The sequence below is a fragment of the Podarcis bocagei genome (genome assembly GCF_964188305.1).
Source record: "Podarcis bocagei genome assembly, chromosome: 12".
In the NCBI taxonomy this organism is placed as follows: domain Eukaryota; kingdom Metazoa; phylum Chordata; class Lepidosauria; order Squamata; family Lacertidae; genus Podarcis; species Podarcis bocagei.
The window spans coordinates 2,583,489-2,596,404 of NC_138137.1; the positions used below are offsets into that span (position 1 = coordinate 2,583,489).

Genomic DNA, 12,916 nt, shown 5'->3' on the forward strand with positions numbered 1-12,916 from the left:
TGTAAAATAAACACCAATGTGTTAATAGGCTAGTAAAAGTATCCGAGAGGAGATCAGTGTAAATGAAAACATGAGACTTATGGTTTTGTTACATATGATTTTATTTTAGAGTTGTCTGCTTATTTTGGAGTTGTTTGCTGTAAAGAATGTATATTATGTGACTAAAATAATAAAGGATTTTTTTGGGGGGGGGAGAGAGAAAAAAAATAGTCTAGCATTGTGTGCTAGCATCTGGTGCAGTAGACCAGGGCCCCCAACCTGTCTGGACATGGAGACATATTAGGAAATCAAAGAAACTGGTGGGCACAAAAAGGATATTCATTTTACACATGAAAAATCATGATGCTCAGAACACCCCCTCTATTAAAAAAAATCCAAGCAAAACACATGTCCCCTCCAAAAAAACTCCCAAAAAACCAAACCACCTCCAAAATAATTCAATTTTAAATTTTATTTTATTTTTTAAATGTGAGGGACAGGCCGGGGGCTTCGTTGGGCACCAAGTGAGTGGAGAGTCTGAGAACACTGTGGTTGACACATACCCCATGCCGAAGATCCCGGCGTAGCTAGGGGGGTGCGCCCCCGGGCAAGTTCCTGCAAGGAAGAGAGAGAGTTGTGAGCGAGGGTGAGAGAAGGAACCGCGGGGACAGAGCGCGGGGGGTCTGAGCCGGGAGGGGGTGCAGGGCAGCTGCCGCTTTCCTGACTGGCTCTGGGACGCTTTGGGACCCCTTGTGTGCTTCACGGAGCCGAGGGGGATCGAGGCGAGCTCGAGAAAGAAGGTGTCGGAAATTGTGACGCCGCAGCAGAGCATCCCCACTGCTCGGCGCCCTGTGAAGATGCCCACAGGAGCGAGCGAGAGACAGAGCGCGCGCATCTGGGGGTTGGGGGGGGTCTCGCAGCTAGACACCCTAGAGGTGGGGGCGAGGAAATCTCTCTCTCTCTGACTTGACCAAGCTTTGGGACGTTTTCAGTGTGGACTTACCCAGTGGCGTAGCGTGGGGGGTGCCAGGGGTGCCGGCCGCACCGGGCGCAACATCTGGGGGGGGGGCGCTCGCCACCTCCGGAGTCGCCGAAGAGCCTCGGGTGCAGGCTGTAGCAGAACCCCATGTCTCAAGGAAGCCAGGAGGGCGGGAAGGAGGGAGGCACTGGGCGGGGGCGGAGGCACCGCTCACTCCCCGTGGTACGTGTGCACGCTCCCGAGCGGCATGTCCTCGCTCCTCGTATCCGGCGGCGTGTGGTGCGAGCATGGCATTTCCCGCGTGGAGCTCAGGCCCGGCCAGAAGCGGTATGCCGCCGCCGTGGTGAGCCGATGCCGCCCCGCCGGCCGGGAGCGGGACCTGGTCTTGCGCGCAAACCATGGCCTCCTCCGGCGGGGAAGCTGCCGAGCGGCCGCTCAGCTCCGCGGAGACTCAGTAGAAAGCATGAGGAGGATTTTCATCCGCCACCCGCCCGGGAGCCGCCAGGAGGGGGGCGGAGAGGAGCAGCCCGCCGGGCTGGCCCCAAGCCCCTTCGGAGGCTTCCTGAGCCCCGCCGCGAGCTCGGCGGAGGCCCCGGGCGTCGAGGGTGCTTCGCCCTCCGCCGGCTCCCCGCCTGGCAGCAAAGCTCCTCTCCTGGAGCCTCGCAGAGATGCGCAGAGGCTAGTCTTGCGCTACGTGGTGCCTTGCATGAACGCCTATGGCTTGTGCATAGTCGACCACTTCCTGGGGCACAGGATGGCCGAGAAAATCTTCCAAGAGGTCCTGGCTTTGCACCTGAGTGACAAATTCCAGGACGGCGCCCTGGCGAGCCAGAAGGCGGGCGGCAGCCAAGCCATTCACGGGGACAAGATTTTGTGGGTTGAGGGCAGTGAGCCGGGCTGTGAAAATATAGGCTACCTCCTGAAAAGAATGGATAAGCTCATCATGTACGCAGATGGCAAGCTGGGGCGCTACAAAATTAGAGGAAGACACAAGGTTAGTAGCTTGCAAGCCTCGACCGAAGTTCACTGCGGGCTCCTCCGGAGTTTCTGATCTCCCCCTCTTCCCATTTCATGTACTCTTCTGAGTCTTAACCACACAATTCCTGGCCGCTACTGCCAGCTGCAACTCGGGCTTGGCATTTGGTCCATCCGCTCAGATCCTAACCCTAGTTCGATCGCTTTGTGAAACAACTTTAAACCGTGTAGCGTTCACAGTCTGGCAGCCCACATGGGATTTCCTATATCCACGAATTGGAGAGGTAGTAGCGGGTGATTGTTTATGGCGGGGTGTAACCTCACTACGCTTAAAGACACGGTTTCCTTTTTTTGTTTTTCCCGCCTTCATCAAAAGTTCCCTAGAGTTATTAACCAGGATTTGTGAGCTACAGTTTCAAAGAGAACAAATTTTCTGAAACACTCGTGCGTGCATATACATACAGTGGCGTAGCGTGGGTTGTCAGCACCCGGGGCGAGGCAAGTAATTTGCGCCCCCTAACCCGGGGCAAGGCAAGTAATTTGCGCCCCCTAACCCCTAACCTGCCGCCGCTGCCAGCTTCTTCTTGCTGCTGCCTGGACTGGGGTAAAGTAAGATGTTCGGGGTTATATATATATGTATATGCACGCACGAGTGTTTCAGAAAATTTGTTCTCTTTGAAACTGTAGCTCACAAATCCTGGTTAATAACTCTAGGGAACTTTTGATGAAGGCGGGAAAAACAAAAAAAGGAAACCGTGTCTTTAAGCGTAGTGAGGTTACACCCCGCCATAAACAATCACCCGCTACTACCTCTCCAATTCGTGGATATAGGAAATCCCATGTGGGCTGCCAGACTGTGAACGCTACACGGTTTAAAGTTGTTTCACAAAGCGATCGAACTAGGGTTAGGATCTGAGCGGATGGACCAAATGCCAAGCCCGAGTTGCAGCTGGCAGTAGCGGCCAGGAATTGTGTGGTTAAGACTCACAAGAGTACATGAAATGGGAAGAGGGGGAGATCAGAAACTCCGGAGGAGCCCGCAGTGAACTTCGGTCGAGGCTTGCAAGCTACTAACCTTGTGTCTTCCTCTAATTTTGTAGCGCCCCAGCTTGCCATCTGCGTACATGATGAGCTTATCCATTCTTTTCAGGAGGTAGCCTATATTTTCACAGCCCGGCTCACTGCCCTCAACCCACAAAATCTTGTCCCCGTGAATGGCTTGGCTGCCGCCCGCCTTCTGGCTCGCCAGGGCGCCGTCCTGGAATTTGTCACTCAGGTGCAAAGCCAGGACCTCTTGGAAGATTTTCTCGGCCATCCTGTGCCCCAGGAAGTGGTCGACTATGCACAAGCCATAGGCGTTCATGCAAGGCACCACGTAGCGCAAGACTAGCCTCTGCGCATCTCTGCGAGGCTCCAGGAGAGGAGCTTTGCTGCCAGGCGGGGAGCCGGCGGAGGGCGAAGCACCCTCGACGCCCGGGGCCTCCGCCGAGCTCGCGGCGGGGCTCAGGAAGCCTCCGAAGGGGCTTGGGGCCAGCCCGGCGGGCTGCTCCTCTCCGCCCCCCTCCTGGCGGCTCCCGGGCGGGTGGCGGATGAAAATCCTCCTCATGCTTTCTACTGAGTCTCCGCGGAGCTGAGCGGCCGCTCGGCAGCTTCCCCGCCGGAGGAGGCCATGGTTTGCGCGCAAGACCAGGTCCCGCTCCCGGCCGGCGGGGCGGCATCGGCTCACCACGGCGGCGGCATACCGCTTCTGGCCGGGCCTGAGCTCCACGCGGGAAATGCCATGCTCGCACCACACGCCGCCGGATACGAGGAGCGAGGACATGCCGCTCGGGAGCGTGCACACGTACCACGGGGAGTGAGCGGTGCCTCCGCCCCCGCCCAGTGCCTCCCTCCTTCCCGCCCTCCTGGCTTCCTTGAGACATGGGGTTCTGCTACAGCCTGCACCCGAGGCTCTTCGGCGACTCCGGAGGTGGCGAGCGCCCCCCCCCCAGATGTTGCGCCCGGTGCGGCCGGCACCCCTGGCACCCCCCACGCTACGCCACTGTATACATATATATATAACCCCGAACATCTTACTTTACCCCAGTCCAGGCAGCAGCAAGAAGAAGCTGGCAGCGGCGGCAGGTTAGGGGTTAGGGGGCGCAAATTACTTGCCTTGCCCCGGGTTAGGGGGCGCAAATTACTTGCCTCGCCCCGGGTGCTGACAACCCACGCTACGCCACTGGACTTACCACCACCTTTTCTGGGCAAGGTTTTCTGTTCCATCGCTTCCTTTCCCTTCCTTTCCCTGACAGCAGTGACTTTTTTTAAAAAAAGAGGAGTTGGTTTGGCTGGCTGGCTTGCCGCCCTTCTCACAGAGCCTATTAACAAAAGTAATTGGAACAGCAGTGGTCTCATCAGTAAGAAAGTTGTATTTACTGTCCTGCATCTGCAAGATGAGGGAACAAAGCTCATATTGTGTTTTCTGCCCAAATCTTTAATGCTCAGATCAGCATAGTCCATAAGCAGGTGAAAGTCAAAGGTACAGCAGGTATGATAGATGGTTAGGCAAGCTGAGATGTTGACCCAACAGTTGAGCTGCCCCTGGACTCCGGTTATAAAGGAGAGGGGTGGGAATGGCTTTTGTTCTGCAAGTAGGAAGCATCTTTGGACTAGGTAAGCAAATGGGAACTCCTAGTGGGTTGGGCCTGTACCATTTGCTCCAGGCTCACATCGTAGTGTCCTAGGTGATGGAAGAGAAGACAGCACCCTCTCACATCCAGTCTTTTCAGCTGGTGCCTCCTCTGCAGGCAGAGACTTGGCATTGGGAGGTGGAACAGTGGGAACAGATGAGAGGGGAGGAGCCAGTGATGTGGGAGGTGGAGCAGAAGGGTTGGGCTAGGCTGCCATGGACCAACCCTGTGATAGCCCACTAGGTTCTCTCCTAGGATTGGAGTCGTTGGTGTGTTCCCCTACCTCAACAACTCTGATGCATTGGGCATGACCCATCCTAGACCGCTGAATCCTTCCCTAGAATGGTCAGCCTCCATCTTCCGGAGCTCCTCTCATCGCTTGCCCTGATCCAAGTAAGGCTTCTCCATGGAAGAAGTGTTGTAACCTAAAGAAGAATGAAGAAACACAGCGACAAAAATATTAAAGCCAAGGCATCACCAAACAGCAGGATAGACAAGGTGATTTATGCTGAGCAGGTACCAGAAAATTGGGACTGTCCCTATTAAAGAAATCATCAGTCCAAGTGAATGTAACATTTATAGATTGGACGTGGGTGCAGAAATCTTGTTAGACGTTAAATATAATTTGTTGCATTTCACCATATTGTTCATCATCCATTCAGGAGAAATCCAGATGTGAAGCAAAGAGTGGACCCATGCTCTCACTTAGGGTGATGGGTCTTTTGTTGCTGCTGCTGCTGCTGCTGCTGCTGCTGCTGTTAATGCCATTATTTGCTGCCATAATAAAATTTGCTAAGAAGAAACCTTAAAAACAGCTCCATCTAACGTCATGAGGGGATTGAGAAAAGCAGAGGACAGAGTTTTTAAACTGAAAAGTAACTGGAGTGAGGAGGGATTTTTCAAACTGAAAAGTGACAAACTGAAGTGAAAAGATCTAAGAAAGCAAGAATTAAATAAAGCTGTCTGACCTCATGCTCGGAACTAAGTACATGATGGAAGCAAAATCGATAGGCTCAGGGAGTCAGGACAGGATCATAAACCATATTTACAGTAGCTGCTGAGTCACAGGTTCATTGTTAGAATCTGCTTAGACTATAGAGCTGGGACATCTGTGGAAAGCCGGCCATAGTCCCAAAATGTTTACATGTATACTGGCTATTATAAATTACCCCGTCTCATCCCACTTTGAGCATAAAAACCTTAGGCACGGCAAGTACATTATGCTTTCAATTGAACTTCGCCCTGCTGTTTATTATTTGCCTCATAATTATTTAGTCTAAAAGATTTATGCATGTTGTAGAGCATTTCTTTGTACAGTAAATCAAACTTTTATTTTGTTATTTTCACTACAGAGCGAAACCCGTATAGGCATTCCCCAGTCATAGTCCATCATATTCTCCTAAATGAAAAACTCTTTCCTTCCATGAACATGCAGACCCTTGCGAGCCTAGGGAAAGGATAAATCAAAGCTTTTCAAATGACTTGTATGTTTCTCATAAAAAATCACTTCATGCCCTCAGTTTTTCACCTACCGGTGGATTATTTATTTATTTATTGCAATGTCTTACTTCAAATAATTTGGTTCTTAACCAGTGATTTGGGATTCCTTGGGGTCCCCTGCCCCAGACTGATTTATTATATTAAACATTATGCATTTTACAGCTCCGAGTGGCTCATATTGTGGCAGCACCTCGGCTCCAGCAAATGATGAATAGCAGAACGAGCTCATTGGTACACTTATTGCTTACTTCCACTCAGCTACTTGGATGATATAGCATTATGAGTTCTTATTACTAACCAGGGGCAAAAAATAAAATAAAAAGTACATTATTCTCCTGTATTTCTGTCACCATCCTCACACATTAAACTGAATGAAGAGAGCAAGCCGAAAAAGAAACACAATTCCTTATGAAAAGAACAGGTCCTGTTTCATGGGTATACAAACCTTGAGATGTCCACTTCATTCGCCTCACTGTTCAAATTACAACGAAAGCCTGTGCTAGTGAGGCTGCTATGCAGGATCCAAATCAAGCTGAATTTTCTCAATATCCATTGCTGCTTCCCAGAATATTGCCAGCCTCCCTGAATTGGAAGCTTCCCCTCCTCTGCCCCCACTCCGCCCTTATTTGAAAGCAAGCCAGGAGCTTTTGTACTTAAGGAATTGTAAGGGGGGAAATGCAAATAATGCAAGAAGGAAATCTGTGCTTGTCTTTTGGTGTTCTGGACTTTGCCTGCAAAGGAACTGAGGTGCTTGACAAGCACTTGGCCACTTGCCCCTTTATTTGATAAATTAAATCTTCTTACGAGATTCATCTACTTCTGTTTAGGAGGCTACTGTTTCATCTTGATTTATGATGCCACCGCCCAAAGTGCCCTTACCAGCCAAAATATAATATCTAGCTACAGGTTCCCATCACCTAATCTGAGGGACAGAGGAAGGGCCAAATAAGATGATATGCATAACTTAAAATCAATAGCAGGCATGGAGTGGGCCCAGTCAGGATTAGGGCATACAGGAAGAGGGGTCAACTGTTTCCTCTCCATGCTGCAGTCCTGCTGAAATTTGCCCCCTAAATATGCTTTGGAAAATGCCCCAAATAGGATAACATGAACAGACACCTATTCTGCATTGAACTTACTCAACTTGATGAAACTGATACTTACCAGAGATCAGGACAGGCTTTTTATACTACATTACACTAGTTGTGGTGAACCTCAATTGACAGAAATCCTTGTAAGGAAAATTAAATGAGAAAAAAATATGACAAAATTAGCATTGTAGTGAATAATATTATTATAGATAAGTGGTTATCAGTGTTATATACATATTCTATATAGTGGTACTGAAGCCTTATTGGAGTTCAACAATTGGGTCTGCGTTGCTCCAGGACAGGAGGAAGTCAAAATGACACTGAGGTTGGTTCAAAGAAAGAGTTTATTCTGCTCTCCGGATAGCAGAAGGCACTTGTGTGATTAGTCCCCAGCAAGTCCAAAGAAATGACAGGTTTCATGCAGTTTATATATCCTCCAGGCACCCTCTCACTCCTCCCCTAGGAGCCCAACCACGTCGGCGTACGTACACAGGTTGACATCACATATGTTCCTGCTCTGGTACTCTCAACCATAAAAGGATCTTCCTTCCTGTACTTCTGACCATAAAAGGATATTCCTGTTCCTACTCCTATCTTGGAGCAAGAGGTCACTACTTCCGAGAACATGCTCTGGCGTTAGTCCCATTTGTGGTCAGGACATAAGATATGCCTGTGTCTGTTCTACTGGTAAAGTTGTGGGATGTAAAACGCAGGAGCAGTCAATGACAACATTCCTAGAGTGTACATGTTAGAACATGGGGAGGGATGTCTGTCTAGCAAGCAGGTAAACTTCCTGGGGACGGACTTCCTCCACATGTGACCAGAGGTGGGTGTGGCCTCACCTGTGCAGGTAAATGATAAAAGCACAGGGCAGGCAGCCATATCTCTCTCTCTCATCTTCATCTTCTGAAGGAGCAACATGCCCTCTTGGCTCTCAGCCAAGAGAGGACTAAGGGACTATCTTCCATAAGATAGATTCTGAGTGTATTTTACCTTTTTAAGTCTGTCTGCCTTCTGGGATCATATTGTGAACAGAACGTGAGTAAACTCTTTTATACTTTTATAAAGACTGTGTTGTGTCTTGTATTTTAAGAGGGAACAAAGGGGAAATTACCAGAGTAATTATTATAGAGGTTCTAGCGAACCTGTGCACACGTTACCGTTGCAAACTTAAAGGGGAATGTTTATAAACTCTGCTGATATTTTGGGAACTTGTTAGCACAAGTTGGATTAGGATATAATCTCACAATATATTCTCTCCTGCATCCCTGAACACTCCCACAAAAGTCAAGGCCAGTCTTGCCGTCAAACTGATAAGGGAGAGAGCTGTGTTCTTGTTTTGCATTTGCTCAACGGCTAAAGTTTATGCATTTTAGCTAAGGAGAAATTGGGATTTTGGTGCAGTTTAAAAACTGCCTGCACAGTCAGTTTTGGGGTTTGGGAAACCCATTCCTTCAGTACCTCGGGTTACATACGCTTCAGGTTACATACGCTTCAGGTTACAGACTCTGCTAACCCAGAAATAGTACCTCGGGTTAAGAACTTTGCTTCAGGATGAGAACAGAAATTGTGCTCCAGCGGCGCAGCGGCAGCAGGAGGCCCCATTAACTAAAGTGGTGCTTCAGGTTAAGAACAGTTTTAGGTTAAGAACGCACCTCCAGGAAGAATTAAGTTCTTAACCTGAGGTACCACTGTACATGGGTTTCTCAAAAACAACATACCAGATGAATTTCATTTCTTTTTCTTTTAATTGAGTTACAAGCTTGGTGGATCTGGAATGCTGTGGACAAAGTTTATTTTGGTTTCAGTGGCTTTTGACAAAGTCCCCCATGATATTCTTGTGAGGAAGCTAGTAGAATTTGGGTTGAATGAGGAAATTTGTTAGGTGGATTTGTAGCGGGTTGACTGATGGAATCCAAAGAGTACTTGTTAATGGTTCCTCATCATCCTGCAAAAAATGACATGTGGAGTGCCTCAGAGCTCTGCCCTGGGCCCATTGTTGTTTAACATCTTTGTAAATGACTTAGATGAAGGAATTGAGGGGATGCTCATCAAATTTGCAGATGACACCAAACTGGGAGGGGTAGCTAATGCTGAGGAAGACAGAATCAGAATTCAAAATGACTTTAACTGATGGGAGAACTGGGCCCAAGATAACAGAATGAATTTAAATAGGGGCACATGTAAGGTTCTGCACTTAGGCAGCAAAAACCAGATGCACATATATAAAATGGGAGATGCCTGCCTTACTAGCAGTACATGTGAAAAGGAACTACGGATCTTGGTGGGCCACTAGCTTAACGTGAGTCAACAGTGTGATGCTGCAGCAAAAAAAGCGAATGCTATTCTAGGCTGTATCAACAGAAGTATAGTGTCCCAATCAAGGGAAGTAATAGTATTGCTCTATTTTGCCTTGGTCAGACCCCCCACGTAGAGTACTGTGTCCAGTTCTGGGTGCCACAATTTAAGGAGGATGTTGACAAGCTGGAACATGTGCAGAGGAAGGCAACAAAGATGATCAAGGGTCTGGAAACCAAGCCTTGGTTTGTGAATGTTTATCTCTGCTTTTTATCATTATTTTTTAAAAAAGAACATGGCATATTTTTTGGGGGGTAGAGCAGCAAATTCTTACCTGTTGCTAAGCTCACTGGAGCCTGGAAAAGACTGCTCCAAAATATTTTAGAAGGTGGCAATTCTAACTATTGGTCTGTGCAAACTGAAAGTGCACCCAAGTCAGGTCCCACAATCCTCTGCAACGAACAGGGCATTTATGGTGGGTGATGCTTGACATGCAGAAGGTACCAGAATCAGACCCTGGCATCTCCAGATAAGAGCTCCCACCAGTCAATCTAGACAATGCCCAACTAGTCAAACTGATGGGATGCCCAGTAAGGCTGCTCTTTCTGCTCCTATGACTGGGTGCACAATGTGCAGTGGTGAGAAGCATTCCTAAACTGTGACACATTCGTTCTGTTGTGCTGTTATCTCTGAGAAAATCAATAAAAATGCAATTAATGCAGTACATATTGTTAAGCTGAGAAGAAAAACAAGAGCCGAGTCACCAAATTGTGCCAGGAAGATGAAAGGGCAGGGCAGGGGACCAGTAAGGGATGGTGTCAGCTTCAACCCTGAGGAGTTCCATCTAAGCCTGAATGAGCTGCCGAGCTGTACTGTTAAAGGAATGGCAATATATTTTTTGCACCGCACTGTAAAGTTCATCTATAAAATCTACAGTTGTTTTGTGTAAGATGCATTGGTATGCATTGCCTATTCAGCACTAGAGGAATCAGGGAGCATTTATTACAGACAAAGGGGCTATTTCCTTTTTCTCTACATAAACCATCATGGTGCTCAGCAGAGCATGGGGCTTTGTATCACTGTCGCTTTCAGGGAAAGTATCTCTGCATAACTTTTATTAGAGCAACACATGCGCAGTCTGGATTGGAAAGCGCAGGAACTGCAGGAGAGTGTTTTGCCATTCTGCTAGTGACTCTAACAGGCACAGCTAACTTCTGAAAGAGCATGGTCTGCGGTGGTGCTTAAATGCAACTTGAACGTGAATACTTCAGACTAGGTAGCTCTGAAGTCCCTCGTGCAGCACGTTTGACGTTGATCAGATTCGCCTTCACCCATGTGATGATAACTCAAGTCTGCAGTGCAGGGACAGGAACAGGACTGTCCAGCACTACTCTACTCCACCCCACAGCCCACCAGTTCTACGTAGCAGTTGACCAGTCAAGGCTCCTAGGCTCCTAGGCTCCAAAGAAGCTCCTGGAGCTTCTTTGCCCGCTTACTGCCTGCCTAGGAGGAGGGGCCAGCGTGGTGGGACACTGCCACATGCCTGCTTCCCAGCAGCAGCAGCAGCACTCATATCCTGGGATGGTTTAGGTGTGGAGTGGCAGTGAGGTTTGGGTAGTGTAGGTGCACTGGTAAAGCCAGTCCAGCACTCCCATCAGTGTCCATACCACCCCAACCTCACTGCTCCCCTGACCCACCCTTGTACTGCCTCAGTAGGCAGCAGAGACACGTGGCAGGAGGCCAGGTCCACGGCACAGCCACACATGCCGGCCACTCCTCATTCTTAATGCTGCTTCTCTTTGGAGAGACAAACCAGCTTTGACTGTGTCCAGTTAACAACCTGGCTTTAGATAAACCCTTTCTTCAGAATATTGCTTTGTCCTTAGGCTAACAGTCCCTGAAGGTGGCTGGCGATGCCAGGCATTGATCCTCCAGGTGTTCAGGTTTGATTTTGACTTGGAGGTCGATAGTCTAGCACTGACAACGTGAAACATGGGGTCAGTTTGGAAATCAAATATTGGATCAGCTTCATGTTACATTTTCCTTTCTTAATGGAGTGGGCTTGGATTCATTGTAGCTTTCCATCACCCTGTAACTCCAAGGTCCAGTTATAACTTGTAAACCATTCATTAGTGGCTACTTACTGCCTATGATCTATCATTTTATCTAGCCAAGATGCTGATGTTTGACCTCCACTGTCAGAGGCTATATGGCTCTGAACGCCACTTGCTGGGAACTGCAGGTGAGGAGGGCTGTTGCCAGAGGGGCCCTTGGCCTGATCCAGCAGGACTCTTTTGATGTGTCACAGCCCTGTGTCAATCTCACCTCCAGATCACAGCTAGGCTCCAATAGCTCATCTACTAGGATCAGCCTAGGGTCAGAGGGGGGTCAGGTCCAAGATGAGTCTAGGGCATTAAATGAGTCATCCAGGGCAATATCCCAAGCAGGGATGTGATTGGTTCCAAGGATCCCAGCTTGTCTTGGGTCCTTGAAGCCCTGCGTTATCAAATGCAGGATCCTGAGGATTCATGTGGATCCGTGCTTTGTAACCAGGCTCTCTGTCCCTCTCTCCTCCCCACTCAGTGGCTCTTCTCCCTCTTTGCTGTTTCAAAGCGAGCCACGGAGGAGGGAAGGAAGGGGAACCATGGATCCTCTGCTCACGACTGCAGCAGATCCCCCCCCCGCCACCCGTAGGCATTCGCTCCATAACACGCACAGACATTTCCCCTTACTTTCTAGGAGGAAAAAAGTGAGTGTTATGGAGCAAAAAATACGGTAATTTCAGAAGCTTTGCCTCTGATCTTTGCAAATTCTTGAAGAACAGGTAAGGGCCAACAGACTGGAGGAGGGCAAATGTTGTCCTCATCTTCAAAAGGGGGCGGGGAGGAAGACCCACGTAACTACCAACTGGTGAGCTTGATATGGATACCAGGAAAGGTACTCGAACAGATAATTCATCAGACAGTCTGTGAGCACTTAGAAAAGGATGCCTTGATTACTGAGACCCAGCATGAGTTTCTCAAAAACAAGTCATGTCAGATGAATCTCCCTTGCAGAGTTGTGGACTCTCCTTCTTGGAAGGTTTTTATGCAGAGGCTGGATGGCCATCTGTCATGGATACTTCAATTGAGATTCCTGCATTGCAGGGAGCTGGACCAGATGACCCTCAAGGTCCCTTCCAACTTTACAGTTCTATGCGTTTACATTAATGTGAGCTAGAAGAAAAAGCACCAAACTGGGAACTGAATGAGACACAGTGATGTGTGAGTTCTGTTTGAATCCAAGGCTGCAAGATGGAGGAAGTAAGGCTCTCTTGGGGTATTAATGCTATGACCCCTCCATTGCAGGCTTAGGTTGTGTGTGTGCGTGTGTGTGTGCGTGTGTGTGTGTGTACAGTGGTACCTTGGGTTAAGTACTTAATT

General features: G+C 48.8%; 2 pseudogenes across 2 annotated transcripts; one reads left to right on the forward strand and one right to left on the reverse strand.

Annotated features, from left to right (window-relative positions):
- The first annotated feature begins 1,356 nt into the window (after positions 1–1,356).
- On the forward strand, positions 1,357–2,009 carry LOC308569813 (egl nine homolog 1-like; annotated as a pseudogene). Its single transcript has one exon. The product of its transcript is annotated as an egl nine homolog 1-like (transcript).
- A 942-nt stretch (positions 2,010–2,951) lies between these two features.
- On the reverse strand, positions 2,952–3,604 carry LOC308569925 (egl nine homolog 1-like; annotated as a pseudogene). The gene has a single exon. The product of its transcript is annotated as an egl nine homolog 1-like (transcript).
- Positions 3,605–12,916: the final 9,312 nt, after the last annotated feature.